This window comes from Somniosus microcephalus, unplaced genomic scaffold (genome assembly GCF_052327205.1).
Source record: "Somniosus microcephalus isolate GS21.2 unplaced genomic scaffold, FLI_Smic_1.0 scaffold368, whole genome shotgun sequence".
Classification (NCBI taxonomy): Eukaryota; Metazoa; Chordata; class Chondrichthyes; order Squaliformes; family Somniosidae; genus Somniosus; species Somniosus microcephalus.
Genome location: NW_028225555.1, coordinates 209,437 through 224,842, shown reverse-complemented (window position 1 = coordinate 224,842; position 15,406 = coordinate 209,437). Strand labels below are relative to the sequence as shown.

The 15,406-nt window shown below is 46.5% G+C and overlaps 1 pseudogene; it reads left to right on the top strand.

Moving 5' to 3' along the window:
• The window catches only part of LOC147081795 (uncharacterized), a 28,156-nt pseudogene extending 14,406 nt beyond the window's left edge, over nucleotides 1-13,750 (top strand).
• The last annotated feature ends 1,656 nt before the right edge of the window (nucleotides 13,751-15,406 follow it).

Here is a 15,406-nt window from a genome sequence, read left to right as displayed (position 1 = left end):
ATAAATTGCTCTTTTTTGGTTCTGAGTGTGTTTCTGTATTGTGTTAGTGTCTGACAATAAGTAAGGCGTAATTCCTCGTTTTCTGGATGTCTGTGTTTTTGGTTTGATATTTTTCTAAGTTTTTTCCTCATGTTATGGCAATCATGGTCAAACCATTTTTCATAGTTTTTTGTTTTGGGTTTGTTCTTTCGAGCTTTCAAGTTTGCATTTGTTGCCAAATTATCAAAAATATTGTTTAGTTTACTAACTGCCCGGTTTACGCCTTCTTTATTGTGAGTGTATATGTTATCCAGAAAGGTGTCTAAGAGAGCTTGAGTTGATGCATTGCTAATTGTTTTCTGGTATTTTTCCGTGTCATTTTTGGCCCACCTGTACGATTTTTTGGTGTTGTACAGTTTACTGGGTTGTGTTTCTATGTTGTTTGTTCCTGTCTTTTTGAGAAACATAGTAATTTGACTGTGATCTGACAGTGTTGTTTGTGGTTTGACTGTGAATGCTCTGAAAGAGGATGGGTCTAAGTCTGTAATCATATAGTCTACTGTGCTGCAGCCAAGAGGTGAGCAATAGGTCGATCTTCCTAGGAGGTCTCCTATGAACCTACCATTGACAATGTACAGACCCAGGTTTCGACAGAGCTGTAGTAGCTGTTTTCCGTTGGTATTTGACTGCTTGTCGCAGTTATGCCTGTATGGAAGGGAAGGGATGTCAAAGTGGTTATTCCCGAATACGTAATTGTTTCCCTGATTATTGGTGAAGTCTGGTTCTTCGCCCATTCTTGAATTGAGGTCCCCACAGATCAACACGTTCCCCTGGGCCTGGTATTGGGTAATTTCCCCCTCCATGTTGGAGAAGGTGTCCTCTTTAAAGTACGGGGAATCGATTGGAGGGATATAAAGTGCGCAAATGTAAACATCTTGGGTGTTTGAGATAATCTTCCTCTCAAGTTTGAGCCACATATGGTTTTCGCCCTTTTTTATAAATTTGATGTAGTTCTTAAGTTCTGTTTTAAACCAGATCAGTATGCCTCCGGAGTCTCTGCCTTGGGTTACACTTGGTAATTTATTGGAGGGGACCACCAGCTCAGTGTACCCTTGGGGACAGCCAGTGTGTCCTTTTCCTTTATACCAAGTTTCCTGTAAAATGATAATATCTAGATCTTTAGTTTCTTCTATGAACTCTGTGGTCCTACTCTTCACTTCTAGCAGTGAAGAGCGTAGACCTTGGATATTCCAGGTCGAAATATATAAGGATTTCATGTTAAGTTTGATCTTTTACTATGATAGGTTAAAGAGTGGTACGTGTTTGTCGTGTCTAAGTGTGGGGAAAAAAAAGATCACCTCAGTTGTCTATAAAAGTTAATACAATTTGGTTACAGTTCTTTCTATTAATTAGTCCTTGATCCATAAGGCGGAAGTAGATGCTGCTGCACATCTGCTTATTGTCTCTTAATGGATTGTTAAAAGGGACACCCACACCCTCCACATTTAAAGGGACACCCACCTCTACACATATAAAGGGACACCCTCCCCTCTCCACATTTAAAGGGACACCCACCCCCTCCACATTTAAAGGAACACCCACTCCCTCCACATTTAAAGGGACCCCCACCCCCTCCATATTTAAAGGGTCACCCATCCACATTTAAAGGGACACCCACACCCTGCACATTTAAAGGAACACCACCCCCTCCACATTTAAAGGGACACCCACCCCCTCCACATTTAAAGGGACACCCACCCCTCCACATTTAAAGGGACTCCCTCCGCCCCTCTCATGTCCTCTACTGTGGAGGAGGAATTCCTGGAGCGGCAGAGCGGGGCTATAAAAGGCCCCAGAGACCAGGTAAGGCCTCACAGCTTCGGCGGGAATTTCAGCGGCAGCAGCCGGGCTATAAAAGTCCCAGAGACCAGGTAAGGTCTACCAGCGTCGGCGGGAATCTCGAGCGGTAGAGCGGGGCTATAAAAGGCCCCAGAGACCAGGTAAGGCCTCACAGCGTCGGTGGGAATCTCGAGCGGCAGCGGGGCTATAAAAGATCCCAGAGACCAGGTAAGGCATCAGAGCGTCGGCGGGAATCTCGAGCGGCAGCGGGGCTATAAAAGGCCCCAGAGACCAGGTAAGGCCTCAAGGCGTCGGCGGGAAACTCGAGCGGCAGAGCAAGGCTATAAAAGGCTCCAGAGACCAGGTAAGGCCTCAGAGCGTCGGTGGGAAACTCGAGCGGCAGAGCGGGGCTATAAAAGGCCCCAGAGACCAGGTAAGGCCTCACAGTGTTGGCGGGAATCTCGAGCGGCAAAGCAGGGCTATAAAAGGCCCCAGAGACCAGGTAACGCCTCACAGCACCGGCGGGAATCTCGAGCGGCAGAGCGGGGCTATAAAAGGCTCCAGAGACCCAGGTAAGGCCTACCAGCATCGGCGGGAATCTCGAGCGGCAGAGCGGGGCTATAAAAGGCCCCAGAGACCCAGGTAAGGCCTCACAGCGTCAGCAGGAATCTCGAGCGGTAGAGCGGGGCTATAAAAGGCCCCAGAGACCAGGTAAGGCCTCACAGCATCGGCAGGAATCTCGAGCGGCAGAGCGGGGCTATAAAAGGCCCCAGAGACCCAGGTAAGGCCTCACAGCGTCGGCGGGAATCTCGAGCGGCAGCGCGGGGCTATAAAAGGACCCAGGGACCCAGGTAAGGCCTACCAGCATCGGCGGGAATCTCGAGCGGCAGAGCGGGACTATAAAAGGCCCCAGAGACCAGGTAAGGCCTCACAGCGTTGGCGGGAATCTCGAGCGGCAGAGCAGGGCTATAAAAGGCCCCAGAGACCCAGGTAAGGCCTCACAGTGTCGGCGGGAATCTCGAGCGGCAGAGCGGGGCTATAAAAGGACCCAGAGACCCAGGTAAGGCCTCACACCGTCGGCAGGAAACTCGAGCGGCAGAGCGGGGCTATAAAAGGACCCAGAGACCAGGTAAGGCCAACCAGTCTCCGAACTCGGAACTCGGAGAGAAGGAGAGAGGTAAAAAGTAATCCAAGTGTGACGTCAGCAGAAAGCGGGTAAGTGATTGGTTGGTAAGTATTTCTCTCTTTTTTAAGCTTAAACTCTGTGGTTTGTAGTTTCTAAGGTGCGATATTCATCATCTAGAATCGGGGCAGAGGGTATTTAAAAATAATATTAATAAATTTAATTAATTACATAGAATGGGAGATCAGGTGATGTGTTGCTGCTGCAATATGTGGGAGCTGGTGGACACCATTGATGCTCACGGTGATCACATTTGCAGTAAGTGTTGGCTGCTCGAGGAATTCCGGCTCCGTGTTGAAGAGCTGGAGTCCGAGCTTCAAACACTGAGACACATCAGGGAGGGGGAGAGTTACCTGGACTCTGTGTATCAGCAGGTAGTCACACCAATTAGATTAATTAATTCAGATGTAGTCCGTGGCCAGGGTCAGGATGGTGTGACTAGAAGTGAGGCAGGTACGGGGATCCAGGAGGTAGTGTTGGAGGAGCCGCAGCCCTTGCTCTTGTCCAACAGGTTTGAGGCTCTTACTCCCTGTGGGGATGGGAACAGGGACTGCGGGGAGGATGAGCAACCTGGCCACAGCACCATGGAGCAGGGGGCCATTCAAGTGGGGGGAGTTAAAAGAAATGTAGTAGTGGTAGGGGATAGTATCGCTAGGGGGATAGATAGAGTTCTTTGCAGCCGAGAGCGAGAGTCCCGAAGGCTGTGTTGCCTGCCCAGTGCCAGGGTTAAGGACACCTCCTCTGGGCTGGAGAGAAACTTGGAGTGGGAGGGGGAGAATCCAGTTGTCGTGGTCCATGTTGGTACCAACGACATAGATAGGACAAGGAAGGAGGTTCTGCTGAGGGAGTTTTAGCAGCTTGGGGCCAAATTAAAAAGCAGAACCACAAGGGTAATAATCTCTGGATTACTACCTGAGCCACGTGCAAATTTGGCTAGGGTAAATAAAATTAGAGAGTTAAATGCGTGGCTCAAAGACTGGTGTGGGAGAAATGGGTTTTGCTTCCTGGGACACTGGCATCAGTACTGGGACAGGAGAGAGCTGTTCCGTTGGGACGGACTTCACTTGGCCAGTGCTGGGACTAGAATCCTGGCGAATCGAATAACTAGGGCTGTAGAGAGGGCTTTAAACTAATTAGTGGGGGGAGGTTTTAAGAGAGCGAAAAATAAAAATGACAGCGGAGAAGGCAATAGAGCAAGGCAGCAGTGGGGGAATTAAAAACCAGAGCGTGTCAGGAAGGGACAGAATGAATAATGATAAAGGTAAAGTAGTAAAAGGGGTAAAAGCAGGAATAAATTGTCAGAAAACATATTTGAAAGTTCTTTATCTGAATGCATGCAGCATTCGTAACAAAATTGACGAGTTGACGGTGCAAATAACTACACATGGGTATGATCTGGTGGCCATTACGGAAACATGGCTGCAAGATAATCATGAATGGGAACTAAACATACAATGGTATTTGACAATTAGGAAGGACAGACAGGAAGGAAAGGGAGCTGGGGTTGCTATGTTAATCAAGGATGGAATCACTGCAATAGTCAGAAATGATATTGGTCAAAGGATCAGGATAGTGAAACAGTTTGGGTGGAGATAAGGAATAATAAGGGGAAAAAGTCACTAGTGGGTGTAGTCTATAGGCCTCCTAACAGTTGCAACTCTGTTGTTCGGAGGATAAATCAGGAAATAGTTGGGGCTTGTAATAAGGGAACAGCTATAATCATGGGGGATTTTAACTTTCATATTGACTGGACTAATCAAATTGGGCATGGCAGCATTGAGGAAGAGTTCATAGAGTGTATTAGGGACGGGTTCCCTGAGCAGTATGTAACTGAACCAACCAGGGGGCAGGCAATCTTAGATGTGGTCCTGTGTAATGAGACAGGAGTAATAAAAAATGTCCTAGTAAAGGATCCCCTTGGAATGAGTGACCATAATATGGTTGAATTCCAAATTCAGTTTGAGGGTGAGAGAGTTGGATCTCAAACCAGCGTACTAAGCTTAAATAAAGGAGACTATGAAGGTATGAGAGTAGAATTGACTAAAGTGGACTGGGAAAACAGATTACAGTGTAAGACGGTACAAGAGCAGTGGTCTACATTCAAGGAGCTATTTCACATCTTTCAAGATAAATATATTCCACTGAGAAAAAAGGGGAGTAAAAGAAAAGACAGCCATCCGTGGCTTAGTAAAGTAATAAAGGATAGTATCCAACTGAAAACAAGGGCATATAAATTAGCCAAATCTAGTGGGAGGATAGAAGATTGGGAAACATTTAAAAGCCAGCAAACAATAACTAAAAGATTAATTAAGAAAGGGAAGATAGATTATGAAAGTAAACTAGCAAAAAATATAAAAACAGATAGCAAGAGTTTCTACAGCTATATAAAAAGAAAAAGGGTGGCTAAAGTGAACGTTGGTCCCTTAGAGGATGGGACCGGGAAACTAGTGGTGGGGAACATGGAGATGGCAAAGATGCTGAACAAATATTTTGTATCAGTCTTTACAGTAGAGGACACTAAAAATATCCCAACACTGGACAAACAGGGGGCAATGGGGGCGGGGGGGGGGGGCGGAGGAGCTAAACACGATTAAAATCACTAAAGAGATGGTACTCAGTAAAATAATGGGACTTAAGGTGGATAAATCCCCCGGACCTGATGGCCTACATCCTAGGGTCTTGAGATAAGTGGCGGTAGGGATTGTGGATGCATTGGTGATCATTTTCCAGAACTCCCTGGACTCAGGAAAGGTCCCGGCAGTTTGGAAAACTGCTAATGTAACTCCCTTATTTAAGAAGGGAAGTAGACAAAAAGCTGGAAACTATAGACCAGTTAGCCTAACATCTGTGGTTGGCAAAATGTTGGAGTCCATTATTAAGGAAACAGTAACAGAGCATTTGGATAAACATAATTTAATAGGACAGAGTCAGCATGGTTTTATGAAGGGGAAGTCATGTTTGACAAATTTGCTCGAATTCTTTGAGGATGTAACATACAGGGTGGATAAAGGGGAACCAGTGGATGTAGTGCATTTGGACTTCCAAAAGGCATTTGACAAGTTGCCACACAAAAGATTACTGATCAAGATAAAAAATTACAGGATTTTGGGGTAATATGCTGGCATGGGTGGAAGATTGGCTATCTAACAGAAAACAGAGAGTTGGGATAAATGGTTCGTTCTCGGGCTGGCAATCAGTAACTAATGGTGTTCCGCAGGGGTCAGTGCTGGGACCCCAACTCTTTACAATCTATATTAACGATTTGGAGGAAGGGACTGAGTGCAACATATCCAAGTTTGCCGATGATACAAAGATGGGAGGGAAAGCAGTGAGTGAGGAGGACATAAAAAACCTGCAAAAGGACATAGACAGGCTAAGTGAATGGGCAGAGATTTGGCAGATGGAATATAATGTTGGAAAGTGTGAGGTTATGCACTTTGGCAGGAAAAATCAAAGAGCAAGTTATTATCTAAATGGAGAGAAACTGCAAAGTGCTACAGTTCAAAGGGATCTGGGGGTCCTGGTGCATGAAACACAGAAGGTTAGTATGCAGGTACAGCTGGTGATCAGGAAGGCCAATGGAATCTTGGCTTTTATTGCAAGGGGGATGGAGTATAAAAGCAGGGAAGTCTTGCTGCAGTTATACAGGGTATTGGCGAGGCCACACCTGGAATACTGCATGCAGTTTTGGTTTCCATATTTAAGAAAAGATATACTTGCTCTCGAGGCGGTTCAGAGAAGGTTCACTCGGCTGATTCCGGAGATGAGGGGGTTGACGTATGAGGAAAGGTTGAGTAGGTTGGGACTCTACTCATTGGAGTTCAGAAGAATGAGAGGCGATCTTATCAAAACATATAAGATTGTGAGGGGGCTTGATTGGGTGGATACGGTGAGGATGTTTCCACTGATGGGTGAGAATAGAACTAGGGGGCATAATCTTAGAATAAGGGGCTGCCCTTTCAAAACTGAGATGAGGAGAAACTTCTTCACTCAGAGGGTAGTAAATCTATGGAATTTGCTACCCCAGAGAGCTGTGGAAGCTGCAACATTAAATAAATTTAAAATGGAGATAGACATTTTCCTAGCAGATAAGGGAATTAGGGATTATGGGGAGAGGGCAGGGAAGTGGACGTGAGTCTAGATTCAGATCCGCCATGATCCTATTGAATGGCGGAGCAGGCCCGAGGAGCCGTATGGCCTACTCCTGCTCCTATTTCTTATGTTCTTATGTTTACGGGATGGTTTCCTGGACCAATATGTCGAGGAACCAACCAGAGATCAGGCCATCTTAGACTGGGTATTATGTAACGAGAAAGGATTAATTAGCAATCTTGTTGTACGAGGCCCCTTGGGTCGGAGTGATCATAATATGATCGAATTCTTAATTAAGATGGAGAATGAAATTGTTGACTCAGAGACTAGGGTCCTAAATTTAAATAAAGGAAACTACGATGGTCTGAGGAACGAGTTGGGTAGCATTGATTGGGGAATGTCACTCAAAGGGTTGACGGTGGATAGGCAATGGCAAACATTCAAAGACCGCATGGATGAACTACAGAATTTGTTCATCCCAGTTTGGCATAAAAATAAAACAAAAAAGGTGACTCAACCATGGCTAACAAGGGAAATTAGGGATAGCATAAGATCCAAGGAGAGCACATATAAATTGGCCAGAAAAAGCAGTAAACCTGAGGATTGGGAGAAGTTTAGGATTCAACAAAGGAGTACAAAGGGATTAATTAAGAAGGGGAAAATAGAATATGAGAGTAAGCTTGCAGGGAACATATAAACTGACTGTAAAAGCTTTTATAGATATGTGAAGAGAAAAAGAACATAAGAACATCAGAAGTAGGAGCAGAAGTAGACCATACGGCCCCTCGGGCCTGCTCCGCCATTCAATAGGATTGTGGCTGATCCGAACCTTAGCCCTGCCGAGGATGCCTGGCCGGCGAACTGGCAAGAGTTGGAGGCCAAAGTCACCACTCGCTTAGGACGCTGGACAGGACTGCTCCGAGTGTTGTCCTACAGGGGTCGAGCGCTGGTCATAAACCAGCTGGTGGCCGCCATGTTGTGGTACCGGTTGGTCACTTTGATCCCTCCCCCTGCGTTTGTCGCCAAGATGCAGAAGAAGCTCATCGACTTCTTCTGGGACAAAAGGAAGCACTGGGTCTGCTGCGGTTCTGAGTCTCCCGCTTAGGGAGGGCAGTCAGGCGCTGGTGTGCCTTCGCGCCCAGGCTGCGACTTTCCATCTTCAGACGCTGCAGAGATACCTGTATGTCGAGAATCCTCCGAGATGGTGTGCACTGGCGACGTATTTTTTCCGCCAGCTGCACGGCCTCAATTACGACATGCAGCTCCTGTTTGTGAAAGTGGGCGGCACGCGTGCCAGCCTGCAGGAGCTGCCTGTCTTTTACCAGGAACTGCTATGGGTTTGGAACTACATCGCTTCCAGGCGGAGCTCTCCCCCGTCAGGAATGGCGGCTGTCCTTCGGGAGCCGCTGCTCAGGAATCCGCACCTCCACGACCGCGGGTTCAGGCGGCTGGCGGAGGGCAGGGCTGTGCCTGGCAAGGTGACCAGAGTCGGGGACCTGCTCGATGGTGGAGGAGCGAGCTGGATGGCGCCGGAGGAGTTGGCGCGGCGCATGTCTTGGGCCAACGTCCAGCTCGCGGTCAAAGCCATCGAGTCGATGAAAGCGACACTGCGCCCCGGCGCCACAAGGTGTATCGAGGCGGCTCAAGCACGTTGGGCGATCCCATCCGAGCTTTCCCCCGTTCGGACGGAATTCCTCATCGGCGCCCGGCCCCGAAACTCCCCTCGGGAACCGGCACCTCACAACTTGAGCCATCTCGAGGAAATACCCTCCATGCCTTTTCATTCCATACGGAGGTGTTTCCTGTACAGGCTGCTCCTGCACACTCTCCACTTTGCCATCTTCGCCTGCCGTCCGGACACGCCTTGGCGTGCCGTCTTGCCTTCTGGCGGAGGCGGAGGTCCCCAATGGAGGGCTCTCTATGCGGGAGTCCTCCCTTGTTCTATTGGGGACTTGGCCTGGAGGGTGTTGCACGGAGCAGTCCCGTGCAATATATTTTTTAATAGGTTCACGGACTCCCAGGCCGCCTGTTTTTTCTGCGGCCTGGAGGAGTCCGTTTTTCATATATATACGGAGTGTGAGAGGTTGCAGCCCCTCTTCCATTATTTGAAGGGGCTGTTCCTCGATTTTTGGTTGCACTTCAGTCCCACGCTCTTGATCTACGCTCACCCGGTGCGGAGGGGAGTGGGCAGGTTGGAGGACCTCCTCGTGGGTCTGCTCCTGGGCCTGGCTAAAAAAGCCATCAATTGGTCCAGGCAGCGGGCGGTTGAGGGGGTCGTCCAGCCGGATTGCCTGCCTCTCTTCCGCGGCCATGTTCGCGCCCGGGTGGCCCTGGAGATGGAGCACGCAGTGTCCGCCGGCACGCTCGAGTATTTCCGCGACCGGTGGGCGCCGCGGGGACTGGAGTGCATAATTGATTTGGACAACCAAATTTTAATTTGATTTGTTAAGGTATATTTAAAGTTTTATTAGTTACAGTCTATTTGTTTATGTTTGGTTCAACCAAAAGAGTGCCCCTCTGGATCCTTTGGATTGGTGGGAGTCTTACTTATAAGAGCTGGGTTTTACTCATAAGGGCTGGGTCGGTGATGAATGATGGTTGCCCTGTGTTAATATTATGTTCTGTTCTTACTTGCCTTGAGTTTTAAGCCTTAACCTCTTGGATTCAGACCATTGTTCGGCACTTCAATTTTATTAAGTAACAACTTTTGGAAGATGGATCGATTATTGAAACCAGAGCGTTTGGATATCGATCCCCATTCGGCAGATGCGTCGAAGAAATTTACGCATTGGCTTCGATGTTTTGAACACTTCATCGCATCATTCACTGATCCGACGGTTAACAAGTTGGGTCTTTTAACCAACTTGGTAAGTCATCAAACTTACTTCATAATTGAAGATATTACTACTTATGAAGAGGCCCTGGCAGCCCTTAAAGCCCAGTACCTTAAGTCGGTCAACGAAGTATACGCCAGGTATCTTTTGTCTACTCGCAGGCAATTACCTGAGGAATCTCTGGACGATTTCCTGCAGGACCTTAAGGCTTTGGCTAAGGATTGCAACTACAAGGCTGTCTCTGCCATAGTGTATCAGGAAGAAGCCATCCGTGATTCTTTCATATCTGGTCTCTGATCTAATTATATTAGACAGAGACTTCTCGAGAATGACTCGTTAGTTTTAAAAATGGTCGTCGCTACTGCTCGATCATTAGAAGTGTATGCATCTGCCCATGCGTCTCTTTCAGCCTCGTGTGCTCCAAGTATGGAGGCATCCATAACACCAAAGGAGCCTCCACTTAATCCTATTGTTGCGGCTGTACCCCATGGGTCTAAGTGTTATTTTTGTGGCCAATCTAAACATCCCAGGCAAAGATGCCCAGCCAGAGAGGCTACCTGTTTTAAATGTAAGAAACGGGGACATTTTAGTAAAGTGTGTAAGGGTAATCCTGTACCCGATGTTTTCTCTGCTGTTGCCTCGGTTACGGTTGACCAGCCCATACCGAGTTCCTTGTCGAAATCTATGATGGACATCAAGATTAATGGTCGTCCTACTGGGTGTTTGATAGACTGTGGCAGTACTGAAAGTTTTATACACCCCAACCTTGTTAACTCCTGTTCATTGAAGGTGTATCCTACTCGAAGTGAAATCGTGATGGCGTCTAAGTCCCTTACTTCGGAGGTAACTGGATATTGTAAAGTCACATTGACCGTTAAGGATACGGAGTATAAGGACTTTAAACTCCTCATATTACCTCAGTTGTGTGTGAACTTAATTTTAGGCTTGGACTTCCAGTGTCAGCATGAGAGCGTCACCCTTAAGTATGGTGGATCCCAGCCTCCACTCACAGTCTGCGGCCTTTCTACTTTAAAAATAAGTCCGCCTTCTTTGTTCGTGAACCTTGCTCCTAATTGTAGGCCTATAGCGACTAAGAGTCGACGGTATAGTTCAGAAGATAAAAAATTTATAAAAGAGGAAGTGGAAAGGCTTCAACGGGAGGGAATCATCGAACACAGTAATAGCCCGTGGTGTGCCCAGGTGGTGGTGGTTAAAACTAATGAAAAGAAAAGACTTGTGGTCGATTATAGCCAGACTATAAACTTGTATACCCAATTAGACGCCTATCCTTTGCCTCGTATTTCTGAGATGGTGAACCAGATAGCTCAGTACCGCGTGTTCTCCACCATTGATTTAAAGTCTGCCTACCATCAACTCCCCATTAAAATAGAAGACCGACCTTATACGGCCTTCGAAGCTAATGGGCACCTGTACCAATTTCTTAGGGTGCCCTTTGTAGTGATGAATGGGGTATCCATCTTCCAACGGGAGATGGATTGTATGGTGGATGAATACGCATTGGAAGCAACATTCCCGTACCTGGACAATGTTACTATCCGTGGGCGCGACCAATGGGAGTATGATCAAAATCTCGCGAAGTTCCGAGAGACTGCAAAGAGGTTAAACCTGACCTACAACGAAAACAAGTGTACCTTCAATACTACATGTTTGTGTATTCTTGGTTGCGTTGTGGAGAATGGGGTAATTGGGCCGGATCCTGAAAGATTACGCTGTAGGAGTCTACGTACTCCTAGCAAAAAATACTGAACTCGGAGAGGTTCAACAGAAAAGGTTTAATTGTTGAGACTGCATGTTGAACACAAAAATGGCGTCAGAGACTACACCAAGTCCGACTGCCTTTCATCAGTCCACAGCTTCGACTGCTCCTCCCCTGCTCTGGGCTTAACTATGTTGCAGATCGAGTTTCTTAAAGGTGTGATCCTTCTTAAAGGCATGACGCCTGATTTATAGTCTACGGACCGAAAAGCAGATTGTGTCCTTTCTGTGATCGGTACGCCACAACGCCCACTTAAGGAATTACCTTTACCTCACACTGTAAAAGCTTTAAGAAGGTGTCTGGGATTCTTCTCGTACTATGCCCAGTGGGTGGCTAACTACTCAGATAAAGTCCGACCTCATTAAGTCAATGTCTTTTCCGCTATCGGCGGAAGCTCAGGAGGCTTTCTTTAATATCAAACGGGACATTGAGAAGGCAGTGGTATGTGCCGTGGATGAGAAGCTCCCTTTTCAAGTGGAAAGTGATGCATCTGATTTTGCGTTGGCAGCAACTCTTAACCAAGCTGGTAGACCAGTAGCTTTCTTCTCTCGTACATTGCAAGGACCAGAAGTTCGACATTCTTCAGTGGAAAAGGAGGCACAGGCAATTATTGAAGCAGTCAGGTATTGGAGACATTATCTCGCTGGCCGACGTTTTACACTCATTACTGACCAGCGACCTGTGGCCTTTATGTTCAATACTAAGCAGAGAGGCAAGATCAAAAATGATAAGATTTTAAGATGGCGAATAGAACTGTCAACATATGACTATGATATTCAGTACAGGCCTGGAGTATTCAATGAGCCATCGGATGCTTTGTCACGAGGAGTATGTGCTAGTCTAGGTATAGATAAGCTTCAAAGTCTCCACGACGCACTCTGCCACCCTGGGGTTACCAGAATGAACCACTTCATTAAGTCCCACAATCTACACTACTCTATTGAGGAGGTCCGGACAATGACCAGAACCTGTCGTGTATGTGCTGAATGCAAACCCCACTTCTATAAGCCGTCCGAGCCAGCTCATCTTATTAAAGCAACTCGACCATTTGAGCGTTTGAGTCTCGATTTTAAAGGTCCCCTTCCATCGAGTGACCGTAATGTCTATTTTCTTAATATTATAGACGAGTACTCTCGGTTCCCTTTTGTTATCCCCTGTCCGGATGTGACCAGTGCTGTTGTAATTAAATGCCTCTGCCAACTGTTTTCTTTGTTTGGCATGCCTAACTATATACATAGTGATAGGGGTTCTTCCTTTATGAGTGAAGAATTGCGACAGTTTTTGCTATCGAAAGGGATTGCAACGAGTAGAACTACCAGCTATAACCATCATGGTAATGGTCAGGTCGAGAAAGAAAATGCGACAGTGTGGAAGGCTATCGTATTGTCTCTGAAGTCGCGAGGCCTGCCGACCTCTCGCTGGCAGGATGTCCTTCCAGACATGCTGCATTCCATAAGGTCTCTTTTGTGTACAGCGACGAATGCCACCCCTCATGAAAGGATGTTTAGCTTTCCAAGAAAAGCTACTAATGGAGTATCGTTACCCACATGGTTGACGACCACAGGCCCTGTGCTGTTGCGCAGACATGTGAGAGGCCACAAGACTGATCCACTGGTGGAGGAAGTACAACTCCTCCATGCTAATCCCCAGTATGCGTATATTCAATATCCGGATGGGCGAGAGGATACGGTCTCTATTAAAGATCTTGCACCTGCTGGAGCTCAAAAAGAGTTTGACTCTGAGAGTAGAGTTTTTAATCATGGTATTGGACCTTTAGAGACACAAACTCTCAGTGTGGAAAACACTGATCATTCTGGGACTTTGAATGAACCGGAGTTAGTACCCTGGGAGGAGCCTCAGCAAGAGTTACGTCATTCCCAGAGGACTATTAGACCTCCTGACAGACTGAATCTATAGCAGGGGGTGAATGTGATGAAATAACTCTGTGTTCTGGCATTTGTGTTCTGGCATTTGTATTGGCTGTTGTGTTGTACTTGTTAATGTCTGGAATGTTTTACAGGTGTAATCACTAATGCTCTGCCCTAGCCCGGCCCCTCTGGATTAGCGTGAGTCTTACTTATAAGAGCTGGGTTTTACTCATAAGGGCTGGGTTGGTGATGAATGATGGTTGCTATGTGTTAATATTATATTATGTTATGTTCTTACTTAATAAAAGCCTTGAGTTATAAGCCTCAACCTCTTGGATTCAGACCGTTGTTTGGCACTTCAGTAAGGGTAAACCGGGAGAGCTTCTTCTCCCCTCTGATATAAAGGGTTGACGTCCGCCTTATTCCCTATCAATCACTCAGAGTCCTGCGAGGCCTCCCGCCTGATCCATTACACCAAACACCAGACCATCTCCTCCCGGCCGGGAGATCCAGACCGCCGTCCGCCTCCTGCTGCCCGGGGGAACTGGCCAAGCACGCCGTCTCGGAGGGGACGAAAGCAGTCACCAAATACAGCAGCTGCAAATAAAGCCTCTCGTTCCTCCCACCTTAAAAACTCAACCCAAAGGCTCTTTTCAGAGCCACTCACGAGATCCAGAAGGGACTATTTATTTTCATTTGACTAATGACATTTGAAATATGGACAGAATGAAACTCTTTTTTAAAATGTTTTATCATCCTTTCTTTATTTGAACCTCACTTTCATTTTTTTGTCGTATGTTCAGATTTTGCTGGTGTGTTTTTGTAATACAGTATATCGTTAATTTAAAATAGATTGAAATTGAACAAATATATAACAAAATGATGCATTGTCACTGCCCTGTTTTGTACAAAGCACTCATTTATAAGCGGGTTGCTGAAAAGCTAAAATGAAATTAAATCTGTCAATTCAGGAACCAGTAATTTTAAAGGATCAATTTGCCATAATTCAAATTTAATAATTAATTATTCAGTCTCACAGATGCCATTTTAATGATTATTCAGTCCCACAGACGCTATAATTTTAATCAAAATGATTATTCAATCCCACAGTTGCAATGATTTCAATAACTGGTTAATATTCAGTCCCACAGATGCAATGATTTTAATAACTGGTTAATATTCAGTCCCACAGATGCAATGATTGTAATAACTGGTTAATATTCAGTCCCACAGATGCAATGATTTTAATAACTGGTTAATATTCAGTCCCACAGATGCAATGATTTCAATAACTGGTTAATATTCAGTCCCACAGATGCAATGATTTTAATAACTGGTTAATATTCAGTCCCACAGATGCAATGATTTCAATAACTGGTTAATATTCAGTCCCACAGATGCAATGATTTTAATAACTGGTTAATATTCAGTCCCACAGATGCAATGATTTTAATAACTGGTTAATATTCAGTCCCACAGAGGGCCATCACTTTAACAATAACCAGTCTGATTCACAGACGAGCTCTTATTCTATAAGCCGCCTTTTTCGTTGGTGTCCGAGGTTGGAGCGGATTGAAAAACGCGCCAATCAGAGGCAGAGATTTGCGGGTTTTCAGCCAATCAGAAGGTTCGGCTGGGCCGGCGGCTGCTGCAGCCGCAGCCCGGAGGAACAGAGTTAGAGCGGAGTCCGCCCAGCGGGGGAAGGACATCCGCAGCCCACCCGGGGGAGGGAGGACGGACCTGGTCTATGACGTCACCCGCGCGCTGCGGTGGTTGAACGGCCGATCAGAAGCCACGTGACCCCGGCGCAGGCGGCGGCCTTTCAACATAGTGG